The 14,212-nt window shown below is 37.0% G+C and overlaps 1 protein-coding gene across 3 annotated transcripts in view; it reads left to right on the top strand.

The window, feature by feature from the left end:
* The window catches only part of LOC149718230 (homeobox protein dve-1-like), a 133,544-nt gene that overhangs the window by 72,503 nt on the left and 46,829 nt on the right, over nucleotides 1-14,212 (top strand). The gene's annotated exons all lie outside the window — the stretch shown is intronic.

Here is a 14,212-nt window from a genome sequence, read left to right as displayed (position 1 = left end):
TCACGAGATTTCATAGATACCATTTAATATTTCACGAGATTTCATAGACGCTATTTAATATTTCACGAGATTTCATAGATACCATTTAATATTTCACGAGATTTCATAGACGCTATTTAATATTTCACGAGATTTCATAGACGCTATTTAATATTTCACGAGATTTCATAGACGCCATTTAATATTTTTCACGAGATTTCGTAGGATACATTTAAAGTTTCACTAGATTTTATAGCTATTTCACGAGATTCCAAAGTTTCCTCGATCTCGTCTATATAGATCGGATCTCCATTCGAATTAAAATCACCTTAATTTAAATCATTTCTGACTTTAAAAATAGAATTTACTTGGACATTTGGACCTAGCTAACATTTATTTGTTGTTTTTATGGAAGTCTATTAAATCAATTATTAAAGTCAAAAATTATTTAAATTAAGCTGATTCTTAATTCGAACGGAGCTCGAAAGTCGAATCTAGACGCGATGATGATCAAGGAAAGAAGTCTCGGAGACAGGCAGTCAAGACACTCGGGTACGCGGTTGTATAACACCGGCTTGGGTTTTTTTCCGCACGTACGAACCTAAATAATAAGGATTTGGATTTGGAAGACGAATCAGAAGCAAAAAAGAAATCTCCAAAACCAGGGAGAGCGGGAAAAAGAAATCAAATATAAATCTTTATAACGAAGCGCTGATTTTCAAGGTGCTTCTATAGAGGAAGCATGATTTCTTTAGCTTGGGGGGCTTGTGCTCAGGCCCCCATCCATGAGCACTTATTTCTCAGCAAAGTCTTTTGTGTTTTATCCTCTAAGCATTTTCAATCTTTTATTCTTCAATTTTTTCTCCGCCAGCCACGTGCTTTCTCCCGCCTTTTAAAAATGCCGCCACTTTTTTAAAAAAGAATTTTACGCTGAATTGGAGATAGCTTTATATTAGAATCGAATATGGGTTTATCAAATGCAAATTAGTTTATTTTTATATAGTTTTGCCGTGTTTTCAATAGGGCACCATCGGATAAACAAATTCAGGCCTATTTTTTGACCTATTTTTGTTTTAGTATTAATTTTAAATACAGCTTAAGTTCTCCGTTTACAGCTTCTTTCCTTGTGTCACTCTCTGAACCCTAATTCCCAAGATGACCCATGGGTTAGTCCATAATGCTAGCAATACTTTAATAGATGTACTACATAAAATAGGCCTAAATAGGCCTTATTTTCATTGGTTTTTTTTAGCAATCGACTTATTTTATGTAGAAACAAGCTATAATTACCTATAGTAATTAAGTTTAGTCAATTTAACTTTCACTATATAATACCCAAATGTCCGAGATGACCTATGGGTTAGTCCATAGTGCTAGCAACACTTTAATAGATATACTACAAAAAATAGGCCTAAATAGGCCATTTTTTCATTGGATTGGATCTTTCTTCAATCGACTAATTTCATGTAGAAACAAGCTATAATTACCGATAGTAATTAGCTAAGTTTAATCAATTTAACTTTCACTATATAATATAAAAATAAATAAATTTAAGATTAGCAATGTTTACAATTAATCCATTGCGTAAATAACAATAACAATTACCTTGGTTCTCAATTATTTACATCAGAGCAAAATAGTTTTATTTTACAGGAAAAAAATGTAAATTAACGACTAAATTCCATCTTGACCTGACCCTAATTCAAATAATAATGAAACTTACCGTATCAAAATAATAAATAATTATGTTAAATCTTAGTTTTAGATTAAATATTCGATTATACATACCGTAATGAAATTAAATGGGCTGGGTATTTCATGTCATGACTAATCGTTTTTAGTTTTTTTTTTGTTTTTGTTTTTAATATCCGCTATATTCTTTTAGGCCTACAGTATATTAAAAAAATATATATAAAATAAAACAACACCTTCTGTCTTATCCGGAAAAGTTAAGAATGCAATTCGCGTTTATATCAATTCGATTTGAACTTAATCCCTTTGCCCGTAAATATAAAATTTTTTTCCGTCTTGGAAAAACCCTTTGCAAAGAGTCCATTCCGAGGGGTAATTCACTAACACGCTCATTAAATTTTAAAGTACACTTTACCTTAATTGTGGCATAAGTTTATAAGATATGTTCCTTCCATAAGTTTGTAAATTCTGGTAACTTAGAAACTGGAGCTTGTAATTTTGAAGTGAGTGAATGAGGTAGGTCATAGATTCAGGGTAAAGCGAAGACGCCTGGTGAGGCGCTGCTGTCAAAGGGGGCTTAGTAATGCGGACTAAATAGGACCTAGATGGAACTTGGTCCTGCATGCAAAATTAATTAACCACCGAGTGTAGGACTTCAATTGACTCGCTTACGTCGTTCTCGAACTAGTTATCTCGAGCTGTAAGTCTCTCAGTAGCATTACGTAGTATAGGTTGTGTCTTCATACTTATTTCAGGAACATATCTTATAAACTTATGTTGTGGCTTATTTTCATGTTAAAACTAAAATAACGGTTGTTTTGTTTCTCATTTATTAACAAAAATACAAGTATTGAGATGCCTTCAATGCAAACAAATTATCTTTTTAAGTTTAGTGGTTTCCCTCTCTGGTCTAAAGAGAGGTTAGATGGATGCGAGGGATGATGGGATAGGAGTTGGGAGTTTCTCCTTAATCCCTCTGTCCATCGGCTTTTCTTCGTTTGAAGTTAAATCGCGTTTCTCAAACCCCCAAAGACGTCTGCATGCCCAAAGAAGAGAGAGAGAGTGGATCGACACCGCCGCCACCGTCAAAGAGTCCCAGCAAGTTTTTGATAAGAAACGACTCGAGGTTAATTCAAAGTCGCGTCTCGGGATCAAGGATTACGGGCACATCCTTTTTGGGAGCTAGTCTTTCCAAGGAGAAAGTGTCTCTTACTCTTTCTCCCTCTCTCCCTCCCTCTCTCTTACTCTCTTTCTCTTTTTCTCTCCTAAACATTCTTGATCCCTTTTTCTACTCTTTTTAGTCTTTTGTCAATGCCTCCCCCCCCCCCCAAAAAAGGTCCTAAGACGTCTCCTAGAAGATGCTTTTTAGGACGACAATTAACCGAGTTAGGTGAAAATGTTACGATTAAGAGAAAGTTGAATTTGTAAAATGTTGTACGGCGGTTTGTGGTTGTATCAAATGCAAATTGGAATAACGGAAAGTGTGCAGTGTGACGACGTTGAAGTTTAAGAGGCTATAGTTGTCTAAGCTTCTCCGATGTCGGTTTAAGTTCATTTCGGTCGCATAGACACGTTCATTTACCTGTTCAGACAGACGTTAGAGCAGACGACTTAAAACGAGTGTGATTATTGAACTAAGACTTTAGAATTTACTAAAATTGCTGCTCATCCAAAATTTCAAATACCGCGCCAATAATCCTTAAACTTCAAAAATATATCGACTGCTAAAGCTCACTCGATCACGCGTCAGTAAGGGCAGATCGAGTGGGCCATGGCTAAGAAAAGGCGCTAACTAACGAGGTGGCGCCATCTCTACAGTCACTGCAGAACGAACTAAACCCGTGCACGAATCTTTTAATACATAGCCGTTGGACACGTGTCTAATTAAGCTAGCAAAACGTGAGCTTAAGATTTTAGTCTATAGTCTGAATGGGCCAAGTGAGTGGTCACTTCCCTTGAAATTTATCATTATCACGTGGTCCAAACAGTAAAGGGATTTAGGGCGATCGAGACTTGAAGGGATAAAAACAGTTTGAGAATAGGAGGGGGGGGTTTCAAGGATGAGAAGGGATTTGGTGGGCATATCCGCGTCGGGGTAGGTGGTCCTCCGGATATTGGCAAACGGCAACCTTCTCTTTTTCTTCTTAAGCCTAACTCTAACCCTAACTTCACTTTTTCTCTCTCTCTCTCTTAACCGTCCTCAAGTGAATATGTTCATTCTTTACTCTCTATTCTTTTAAATCTCCTATAAAAACAAGCTGCCCCAGCAGAAAGGACACTCGTGCGGGATATGTAAGATAATAAAAATTTAAACAATAGGGGCTAAAAAAGCGAGCATTAGATAAAAAACTCTTTGCTAGACGCCATACCTCCAGTTGTGAACTTGTGAGAGTCTAATAAATATTAACAGTAGAACTCGCAGCAGACAACTCCTTCTAAAGACTTAAGCTATCCACTAGCACCATCGCGCGCCACCATCCTTAACCCACCGCACCAACGCGTGCTTCGGAGGAGGCGGAGTCTATTTATCCTTTTTTGCGGCTTCAGCTAGATTGCGTTCTGGTGGAGTCACCAAATAAGTGTTTACTTTAAAAAATCGAAATCGCAATGATGGGGATGAAAAGCCCGAACACACGGTATTCCTGTCGCCATGCATTGCCAAAGCTACGCTAGAGAGACCTTGAAAACCGGGACCAATACCTCGTGCGAGGGGGGGATTCTCCCCCGCACGAGTAATAAGCTGCATGTGGGATCAGATCAGAGTAGTGGCACTTAATACCATCTACTGGTTGATACGTACGCGGTTATAAGCGGCGACTGCCACTACTACGCGTCTCTCTCTCTCTCTCTCTCTCTCGTTCGTAAAAAGTTAAGTACGGTGGATTTCGTCTGTCTCTTCTCTCTATGAGATCGTTTATAAAGTGTAGTTTGAACGGGCCCGATCTGCCTTAGCTTGTAGCGTACTCGCTTGGCGCGCCGGAGGTCCCGGGTTCGAATCCCGGAGGGCTCCGAAAAAATGTCTCAACCGCCATACTGATTACTTTAATTAATGAAGTAATGCAGTGCCAGATTGTTCAGACTAGATCAATTGTGTCTATTTAGGAAGCTGGTGTGTTTAATTAATATAGCATTGTCGGTGCCAAATATAGATAAACAATTTTTTAATATTTAGTCATGTTATGTCATCATCAGGAAATTTCAATAAATGTCAGGGAAATTCAATAACTGCCAGGGAAAGTTAGGGAATTTTAATAAATGCCAGGGAAAGTCAGGGAATTACTATGAATGTCAGGGAAATTCAATAAATGCCAGGGAAAGTTAGGGAATTTTAACAAATGCCAGGGAAAGTCAGGGAATTTTAATAAATGTCAGGGAAATTCAATAAATGCCAGAAAACGTCAGGGAAATTCAATAAATGCCAGGGAAGGACAGGGAAATTCAATAAATGTCAGGGTAAGACAGGGAAATTCAATAAATGCCAGGAAAGACAGGGAAATTTCAGTAAATGTCAGGGAAAGTCGGGGAATTTCTATAAATTTCAAGAGAAAATTAGGGAATTTTATTTTAGTGATACAAATATTGGTCTTCTATTAAGATCAGGGAAAATCAAGGAAAATAGTCAGGAAAAACCAGGAATTGTCATCCGAAACTTTGGTGGTAATCTTATTAAATGAAATATAAGTTTTTAGGGATAAATTAAATCAAATTTAATTAATCACGCTTTTGTTCTTGTGTCGAAAGATTTAGGCCTAATATTTAAATTCAAGAAATAAATTTTTCGGTTAAAAATTATTTCACTAATTTTTAAAACTGAAAGAATTAGTCGTGAATTAGTTTTTGTGAATCCATAACTATTATTCTAAAATTACCGTTAATTTTGAATTAAATTCGAATTAACTTTAACCTTGCGGATTAACCGTAACAAACGATTTTCGTTGCGAATACAAAATGAAATAGAAAAGGCGTTTATTGTAAAATTATTTTCCTTTTGCGATTACATGGAAACTTTAACTTTAAAAATTTCACGCGATGTCGAAAGTAATTTTATTAAATCGAAAAGAAAAGGTAAGATAATTTACTCAACTTGAATGCTGTAGCCCCCTGCTCTATAATTATAAGTTTAACCAGCGTTAATCCCCCGTGATGCTGTCGACCTTCCCTAAGACAGACTAGCGAGAGAAAAATCCCCCGAAATCCACGGAGAGGGAGAGGGCTAGGAGGACGGAATCCGGGATTACATCGAAATCCATCATTCCTTCATAACCGAGGGGTTCAGCACCTATTATTTCTGTTATACTGTTTTTTTAATGAATGTTATATTTATTTCTACATTTAACTATCCCACCCCTTGATTTACCTAAAACTTATAATACGTCCCTGAAGAGGATTAAGAATAAATATTTTATAAATTATAGGTAGTATACAAAGCTTCAGAAGGGGATTATTGCTTTTTTGACTATAAGTAAGGTTATAAAAATAAGTATGACACTATGACTATGTTAAAGATTACTTATAAAGGCGTGTTAAAAAAACTTGTTAAATAATTTTTTTGTCAATCAAAACTAGCTTAGGGGTAGGAGTAGGTTAATTCACAGGGTGAGCCACAGAGCCAATAGCAGGGTTGCGCAGGTCAGGCAAAACCTGGGAATATCAGGGAATTTCAAAATTGGCCAAAAAGGTCAGGGAATACCTGGGAAAAATCAGGGAATTTCAAAATTGGCCAAAAAGGTCAGGGAAACCCTGGGAAAAATCAGGGAATTTCAAAATTGGCCAAAAAGGTCAGGGAACCCTGGGAAAAATCAGGGAATTTCCAAATTGGTCAAAAAGGTCAGGGAAAACCTGGGAAAATCAGGGAATATCAAAATTGGCCATAAAGATCAGGGAATTTTAAGACTTTCAAAAAAAATCAGGGAATTTGGTTAAAGTGCATGCGGCCCAACCATCCAAATGGGTGAATAATAACAATTGGGCCTAAAAGTCAGGGAAATCGTAAAAAAAAGGTCAGGGAAAACCTGGAGAGTCAGGGAATTTTGAATCTAAAAGCAGTAATATAATTGGTTAAATTAGAGTTGCTCCCAACTTATCTCGTTTTCATGACTGTGAAACCCCCATTATGGGAAGATACCTTAATTAATTTCTGAAGTAATTTAGAATTACTGCAATAGATACGGGAAGTGGCATACTTACTTATATTTAATACGTTACTCATGCTTTGACGCGTTTCTCAGAGGATACTTGAATTTGAAAGCTGGTTTAAATATATATATAAGTTTTTCTTTCTTACTTAATTCTTGAAAATCCGTTTTGTCGACCTTGGATTTTACTTTTCCAAGTTTTTCGTAATCTTCAATCCACGTAGAGCAGCCGACTTCTTCTTTATGAATTACAACAACCAATAGCGGGCGAGGAAGCTAGCTAGCTAGCTAACCTAACCGGGGGTGTACTAGGCCTACCTGCACCGAACAATGCCTTCATTATAAAGGTGGATTTTGTATACGACTTTTTTTTAAAATTGGCAGAGATTCCCGGATTTTATTATAATTAATGCTCCTCGTGTTTTCGTTTTACGCAATATTGACCATACAGTCTTATATTATAAAAGGGTTATCGTATTTAGTGAAGACCCTTTACAATTTAAAGGGAGAGTGAATGGAATATTGTAAAAAAAAAAAGTAATATAATGCCTTTTGTTGCTAATTTCCTGTTTGCTGATCAGCGTTCAAACACAACCTGGATAAGTCAGGGATTTGGAAACGGTTTTTTTAAAAAGTTGGGGAATGGTCAGGGATTTTGTCTGGTATTACAAACCATGCTAAATATGGGCCCAGGTGTAATTATGAAGTGGACTCTGGTAAACCCCTTAAAATGGTCCCAGGGATATTGGCAAAATTTGGTCAGGGATGAGCAGCTATAAAAGTCCGGGATTTTCAATTGAAAAATTTCGTCCGAACCCTGCAGACATTAAATAGTGTTTTGATGTTGTTTTCATATATAACGTAAATACTGTTCAAAGAAATCAAAGTCGAGGGTCTGGCTTTTCCACTTTAATCCTTAGATAATTAACACACCATTCTTCCCAATCTACAATTTACCTTACCAATTAATCCATCGCCAATACCGCAATCTCCAAAACTAAACTTAAAAAAAAAAAACGAAACAACAATCGAACAGATCTTTTTACCTCTCCGTGTGACGTAGTCCAGGAGAGGTTCTGTAACGGCCGTGTCTGTGTGTCTGTCTGTGTGTCTGTCTGTGTGTCTGTGTGTCTGTGTGTCTGTGTGTCTGTCTGTTGTTACACCCACGTGACCGCGTTCGCAGTTTGCGTATCGGAGCAAACGTGTTCGCCATTTCCGAACTGCTTTCACAGTCACGGAAATGGCTCCTCTACTTGAGTTCTCATACCACCATCTTCTGGTCTTTGTCCATTCCACTTGGACACCAGTCTGTTCTTACTGGCTTCTAATCACCACCATCTTCTGTTCTTTGTCAATCCCACATTGACACCAGTCTGCACTTACACTGGCTACTAACACCACCATCCACTGGTCTTCCGTCTATTCCACATAGACACCAATCTGTATCATTGGCTTCTACTCCATTATCATCGTTTGGTTTTAGGATATACGCGGCGATCAGCTAGGGTTACGAGAAACGTCTAGCCTCCCTAAGGTGGGATCGCCACCAAAGGTTTTCGCAATTGCGCTTTTTCCTTACTATTATAATGGAAACGAATAGTATATATACCCCAAAATCTGAAGGAAGCGGGCAGGAGGGGTACTTTTCACTTTAAACGTCAATATTAGCAAAGTATGAGATAATAATAGGTATAACTTTATTTTAAACGATGTAACTATTATTAATGTTAATTATTGAAGATTAAAATAATTAAAAATAATTATATTTATTTAAATATTAAAGATAAACCTCTCGTGCAAAGAGAGAGAGATTAAATCATTGCCTCCAATATCTACCAAGGCCCGTGAATGCGATATATTTCCTTCATTGCCTCCTATATTTATCAAGGCCCGTGCATTGCGATATATTTTTCAAAACAACAACCAAAATGGGAAGCTCCTCTCAGAAACATAATAATTTCTTTTCTCTGTATATGAATTGAAAATATGGATAATATTGCGCTCCTTCTTTAATGGTATGAATCCTTGCCTGTCTATTAATATTTTACGTAGGAGTAATACGTTCGTTTTGTTTTGATGTGTAAAGTCATCCTACAGAACTATAATATTCCCTTTATCCATAATATAAAGTGAATATGTGGAAATATTTTTCGTAATTATGATGCATTTTGTAGTTTTGTAGCTTTAAAGCTCTGTTTCATTTAGATATTCCAAGGATAGTTTTTAATATTATTATTTGAAATGGCTGTTTATATATTACTTGAGCTATACTACATCTGTATATAGAATAATCCTTGATCTAATGATTTCGTGAAGAAGGCTAAGGTCTGGACTCTGTCGGGTAAATCAAGTATTATCCGCTATAGGCGTAGTGAACCAAAGAGTAAATAATTGTGACCTGAGGTGTAGTAAACTTTGGGTTTTGATGTTCGTGTCTGTAATGAAGGACATTAACGGTTCAGAGTGAGCCGAAAGTTAAATACACGTTTAAATAATCAGGTTTAAATTTTATAATAGAAGAAAGCATCATGGTAGAAATTAGATCACAAAGAAAGGGCTAATCGTAATCGGGTTATAGCTTTGAAGTTTTATTCTTGTTATGGAGCGCATTGACTTCTTGACACGGAGAGGTAATATTTTGGTTTTCCCAACTTGTAATTCCAATGGGTGGGCTATTTTTTGCAAACGGATTAGAACAGCGCGGGGTAAAGTAAGTTACAATCCAAAGCTCGCTCCGTTCGTGAAATTCGTGAAATTCTTTTAATCCCTAATGGTATAGAATCCCGAATCCTCTTCTTGAACCCCATCCCCCCTCATTCACGGAGACAACCTACAGTCTAAAATCCCCTCTTATAAACTGCTCCCCATCCTTCAAAAAAAGAGGAGAAAGAAAGATATAGAAGAGACTTGAAGAAGAAAGAGGAGGCAGGATTTTGAAGAAATTAGAAAGACTAGAAAATATACAAGTAAAGCTTTAACGTGGATTTTTATTTTTTTCTGCTTCCCCTTTTTCTCTGTTCTTGTTTAAGAAGAGAGCCTCTAACTCTAAGTAAGACCAAAGAGGAGCGTCGGGGTGGTAGGAGTGGACGCTGCTAAGTCAAAGTCTAAAAAGACTTAAGCTCGAAGGATTTTAGATCCAAGGCTTTGTTGGATATATAGAGAAAGAAACCCCGCCAACGAAACAGTACGCGGAATGGTGCCAATTATTTGACTTGTCTTTCTTGTATCTCTATATATATATAAGTTCTTCCTCAGTTTTGGCTTCTTTTCTATATCTTGTTGGAGTACGCCTCGTAGTGTGTGGGAGATAAGACGTTTCTATTGTACAGGGTGTTACTGATAAGTCTGCGTGATAACAGTGGCCCGGACAGTGTCAAAATGTTAAATAGAAATTACATTTGTATAAAGAACATCCCTCTTAATTAATTTATGAATGCAGATTTATCATATTAGAAACACCCTGTATACTTGATTCTTGCCTTGAACGGGGATTTGGGATATATTCGCAGCGGTGTATGTGTTCTTCTTAAGAAATGAAGTATGTGATTAAGAAGTGTGATATGTTTTGTTTAGTTAGATGTATAGTTTCATTATCAGATAGATACACTTTGTTTGAATAGGAGATTATACTAAAGTTCCAAAGGCAGATTCAGACTATCTGGGTAAAATCTTACGTTAATGTCGGTCGCCTGCAGTTAATTTTGTTTCGGTCACGTCGCTATGTTCAGACGCCAGAGCAGACGACGTAAAAAGAGTCGCGTATATTACATGTTGTGATTTTTACAACCAAGACTTTTTAATACTAAAATATCTGCTCATCCAAAATTAAAAATTCGAATATCGCGCCAAGAACCCTTAAACCTTTCATATATCGTCTGCTAAAGCGTATAGCTCACTCGATCACGCGTCAGTAAGGGCACGATCGAGTGAGCTATGGCGAAAGAAAAGGCGCTAACTAACGAGGTGGCGCCATCTCAACAGTCACTGCCCAACGAAACTAAAAACTGTAGTTTTCAAACTTAAACCCGTGCACGAATTCGGTGACACGTGTCTAATTAAGCGAGCAAAGCGACTTCTCCGACTTAAATCTTCGGTTTAATTTATTTCTAATGGAAACTCACATTGTTTTCTTATAAAATACTATGTTTAGGAGTGGATGAAAGATAGATACAATCTTCATATTCTCTACAATGTATAACTGTATATCTTTTTTCCCGCTCTTTTTTCTATATTTTTTTCGTTTTCTTCTGGGAAGACTTTTGATCCTGGAAGCTTATAATTAGTACAGATCGCTTAGGAGGGTTTTGTTATCGACATCGGGGAGTCCCATTCCCCTAATTGTCTCCAATTTTCCGAATCGGATTTAGGCTTAACACACAGATTGACGCCAGATACCGATTGCTGGTGACTTTATCACGATAAATTCTTGTCTCTCTATACTTACATGGAACTTATAAATCGTGTAAGGGATGGGAAAACTCATGGGAGAGTGATTGATTTCTTTGTCAATTTATAATTAAATATACACTGGGTGTTTCTGATAAGTCTGCTGTAAAGTGTCATCAAAGAACAGAGTTACTACAAACCTGGAAATCTATATTTTGTAGTAAAACTCTGGGAAATATTGAATTTTTGGTAAAATTCAGAGAATTCAGGGAAATTTGTGAGGTTTGAGTAAGTTTGCTCTGAATGGACTGCTTCACCTATAAAAAAACCTCTCCCGTTGTTATTACTTCATATATGGGAAAAAAAACTTGGAAAACTCAGGGAAATTTTGAGTTATTGGTAAATTTCAGGGAAATCAGGGAAATTTGAGAGGTTTGAGTAAGTTTGCTCTGAATGGGCTGCTTCAACTATTAAAAAACCTCTCCCGTTGTTATTACTTCATATATGGGAAAAAAACCTGGAAAACTCAGGGAAATATGTGGGAGTAAATAATGTATTCCCCTAATCTCACTGCAATCATAATTTATGCCAATTTGGTTTTGCTTCAATAATAAATTCTTCAGTCCTCTATGGATTACAGAGTCCATGGTAGCTATATTTCAGCGGCGTTATCAAATTGTAAAAGCAGTTGGCTTTTACCTTTATACTTGCTTACCTATCTGTTGTTCATTCCCAAAATGGTGCTAATCTCATCTTTGGCAAACTAAGTAACCCTAGGCCTACTCTAAAACCAAACGGATAATATTGTATTATAAACCATTCTGGGCTTCACTAACGTTTAAGAAAAAAAGAATGAAAGTAAATAACAATATTTCAGTATATGTTGGTTGAATCTTGTTTATGCTTGCCTAACACTTTGTAGTATTGGATGAACTTAAACGCGCCACAGCCAAAGAAACCCTTAAAAGTCTTCTTTCGTAACTGGGCCAAACGGATTCTTAAAACTCTTAAATCCTTTCGAATCCAAAACAACGAGGTGTAGGATACTTCTTCAAATGATAGGTCCCGTAATCACGTGGTATGTTTGTAATCAAGGACTAAACGAGATGGATGCGGAGTATTTATTTGAATTTGTTTTTAATGTTTTTCGTGTAACGTTCTTTGATTGGCTGAAACGTTGACCAATAAGAGCTCCGTTCGAATTTTGCGGGAAAATACAGGTGGAATATTTTAGGCCTAGCTTTGGTTAAAATTAAGAATCGACGCAGTTATACTAACGTTTTTAATCTCATTTAATGTAAATAAACCAAATTTAGTTTTTGAACAATTTATATCTTGCGCTAAAGAGAGCTAGATAAATTTCCTCCCCGTTTCTTAGCTTTAACCGAGTTTCAGGGTTGCCAGTAATTTGTTATTTGAGCATCACAGAGTTCGGAATTGATTTGAGCCGAACATAACTGACCATTGCAGGAAACACTAGGAAAAATTCTGCAGTCGGGTATCCGACCCTTCGACTATATCAGGCTCAGCTCTTTTTCCAGAATGATTAAGGCTAAGGTACGATATAGGAGCCTCGCTATAATAAGCGCCTTAACAAGCCTTATTAAGGGTTTTTACCCACAATCCCATGGGAGAAGGGGCGCCGCTATACTAGTATCGGCCGGCGGTTTAAATTAGCTATCCATTTTTAGAATTTTTGGAAAAAGGCTAATGTTGGGTTGAGTTAAAGATGGAAAATATTATCTACCCGAATTTGCTTACTATTACAAGTACTTCCTTGATAATACTTGCAAAGAAGGACGTTAATGCGTTTTTCAAGCTGAGAATGTACTTAACAAGTGCACTACTTAAGTGTTTGGTATTTAAAAACGTGTTGAAGAAATGAATCTCATCTCAAAGTTTAAATTATAAGGTCTATTTAGGCAGGATTTTAATCAGAAGGGGTAATAGAAGAAGGATGACACTCTGTATCCTCTTAATACTTTAGTTATGTAACATGATTCTTCCCAGGCTGACCCCCATTTTTGTTTGCTCTCCTGCTCATCAAACTTCAGTTGGACATCGCACCGTGCTAGGGTGAATTCTGTGACTAAATCCTCAGCAATCAAGTAGACACAAACCTTGATTGTCATGACGTGGGACAAAAACACACAAGCGCATGCATGCGCCTTGGTACATGGTTAAGCGCTAATAGATAGGGTAATGATGAGGGAACTATTTATCGCGTATGTGATTCGGTTTAGTAACCTTGTGCACTCCAAATGTAAAATTATGTTGGGAAGAATCAGGTTACAATTACCATGCACGCCTTATGCAACAACTTAAAATAGTTGACCAAAGTAGACGACTTACAACAAACAATTCCAAAATGAATGGTAATCTAACCTATAACCTATAACTTGGTACTTCAGTCTTATATTCATTCTTGAGGTTGTTGTGTTTACTCGGTTTACTCTCTTTAAACTTTCACTATTATTGGCATCTATGTAAAAAGCACCATCAAGAGTCTTTAGTTTAGAGAATAGTGGTGGCTATTTTAAAAGCGAGTGTTCAATCCATAAGCGGGATTAGAATCAGGGGAAGGGACCCGGGGGGAGGGGAGGGGGAGAGTTTGGAAGAAGCGCGGCCGGGATAGAAGAGCCAATCAAAAGTTTCCCTCGGGTAATTTCGGGAAAACGTCCCTTAGGGTAATCAGACCTCGTTCGCTTTAAATTAACGCTTAATCAGAATGCGAACCCGGCGCGGCTTTTGACACAAAACCAACACCCCCACACCATCCTACCCTACGTCACTACACCATGGCTCTGGGTTAGCACGTGCAGGTTGCTTGGATGCCGCGTACAAAATTCGCGCCAATCTTTTCTCTATCCGTTTTGAAATCTATTAATTCCTGAAGTTATGCTATATAAAGATTAAAAAAATTATAATTATTGTGAATTATCTATTGGAACTTGAGCCGATATCAAGTTAGGTAGGTATTATCATAGGAATCTGAATTCAGTGGATCTTGTATAGAGGAA

Source organism: Phalangium opilio, unplaced genomic scaffold (genome assembly GCF_054372755.1).
Source record: "Phalangium opilio isolate 3A_F unplaced genomic scaffold, DU_Popi_V2 ptg000002l_1, whole genome shotgun sequence".
In the NCBI taxonomy this organism is placed as follows: Eukaryota; Metazoa; Arthropoda; class Arachnida; order Opiliones; family Phalangiidae; genus Phalangium; species Phalangium opilio.
Note: the sequence above shows the minus strand (reverse complement) of the source record. Positions and strands in the feature narration are given on the sequence as shown.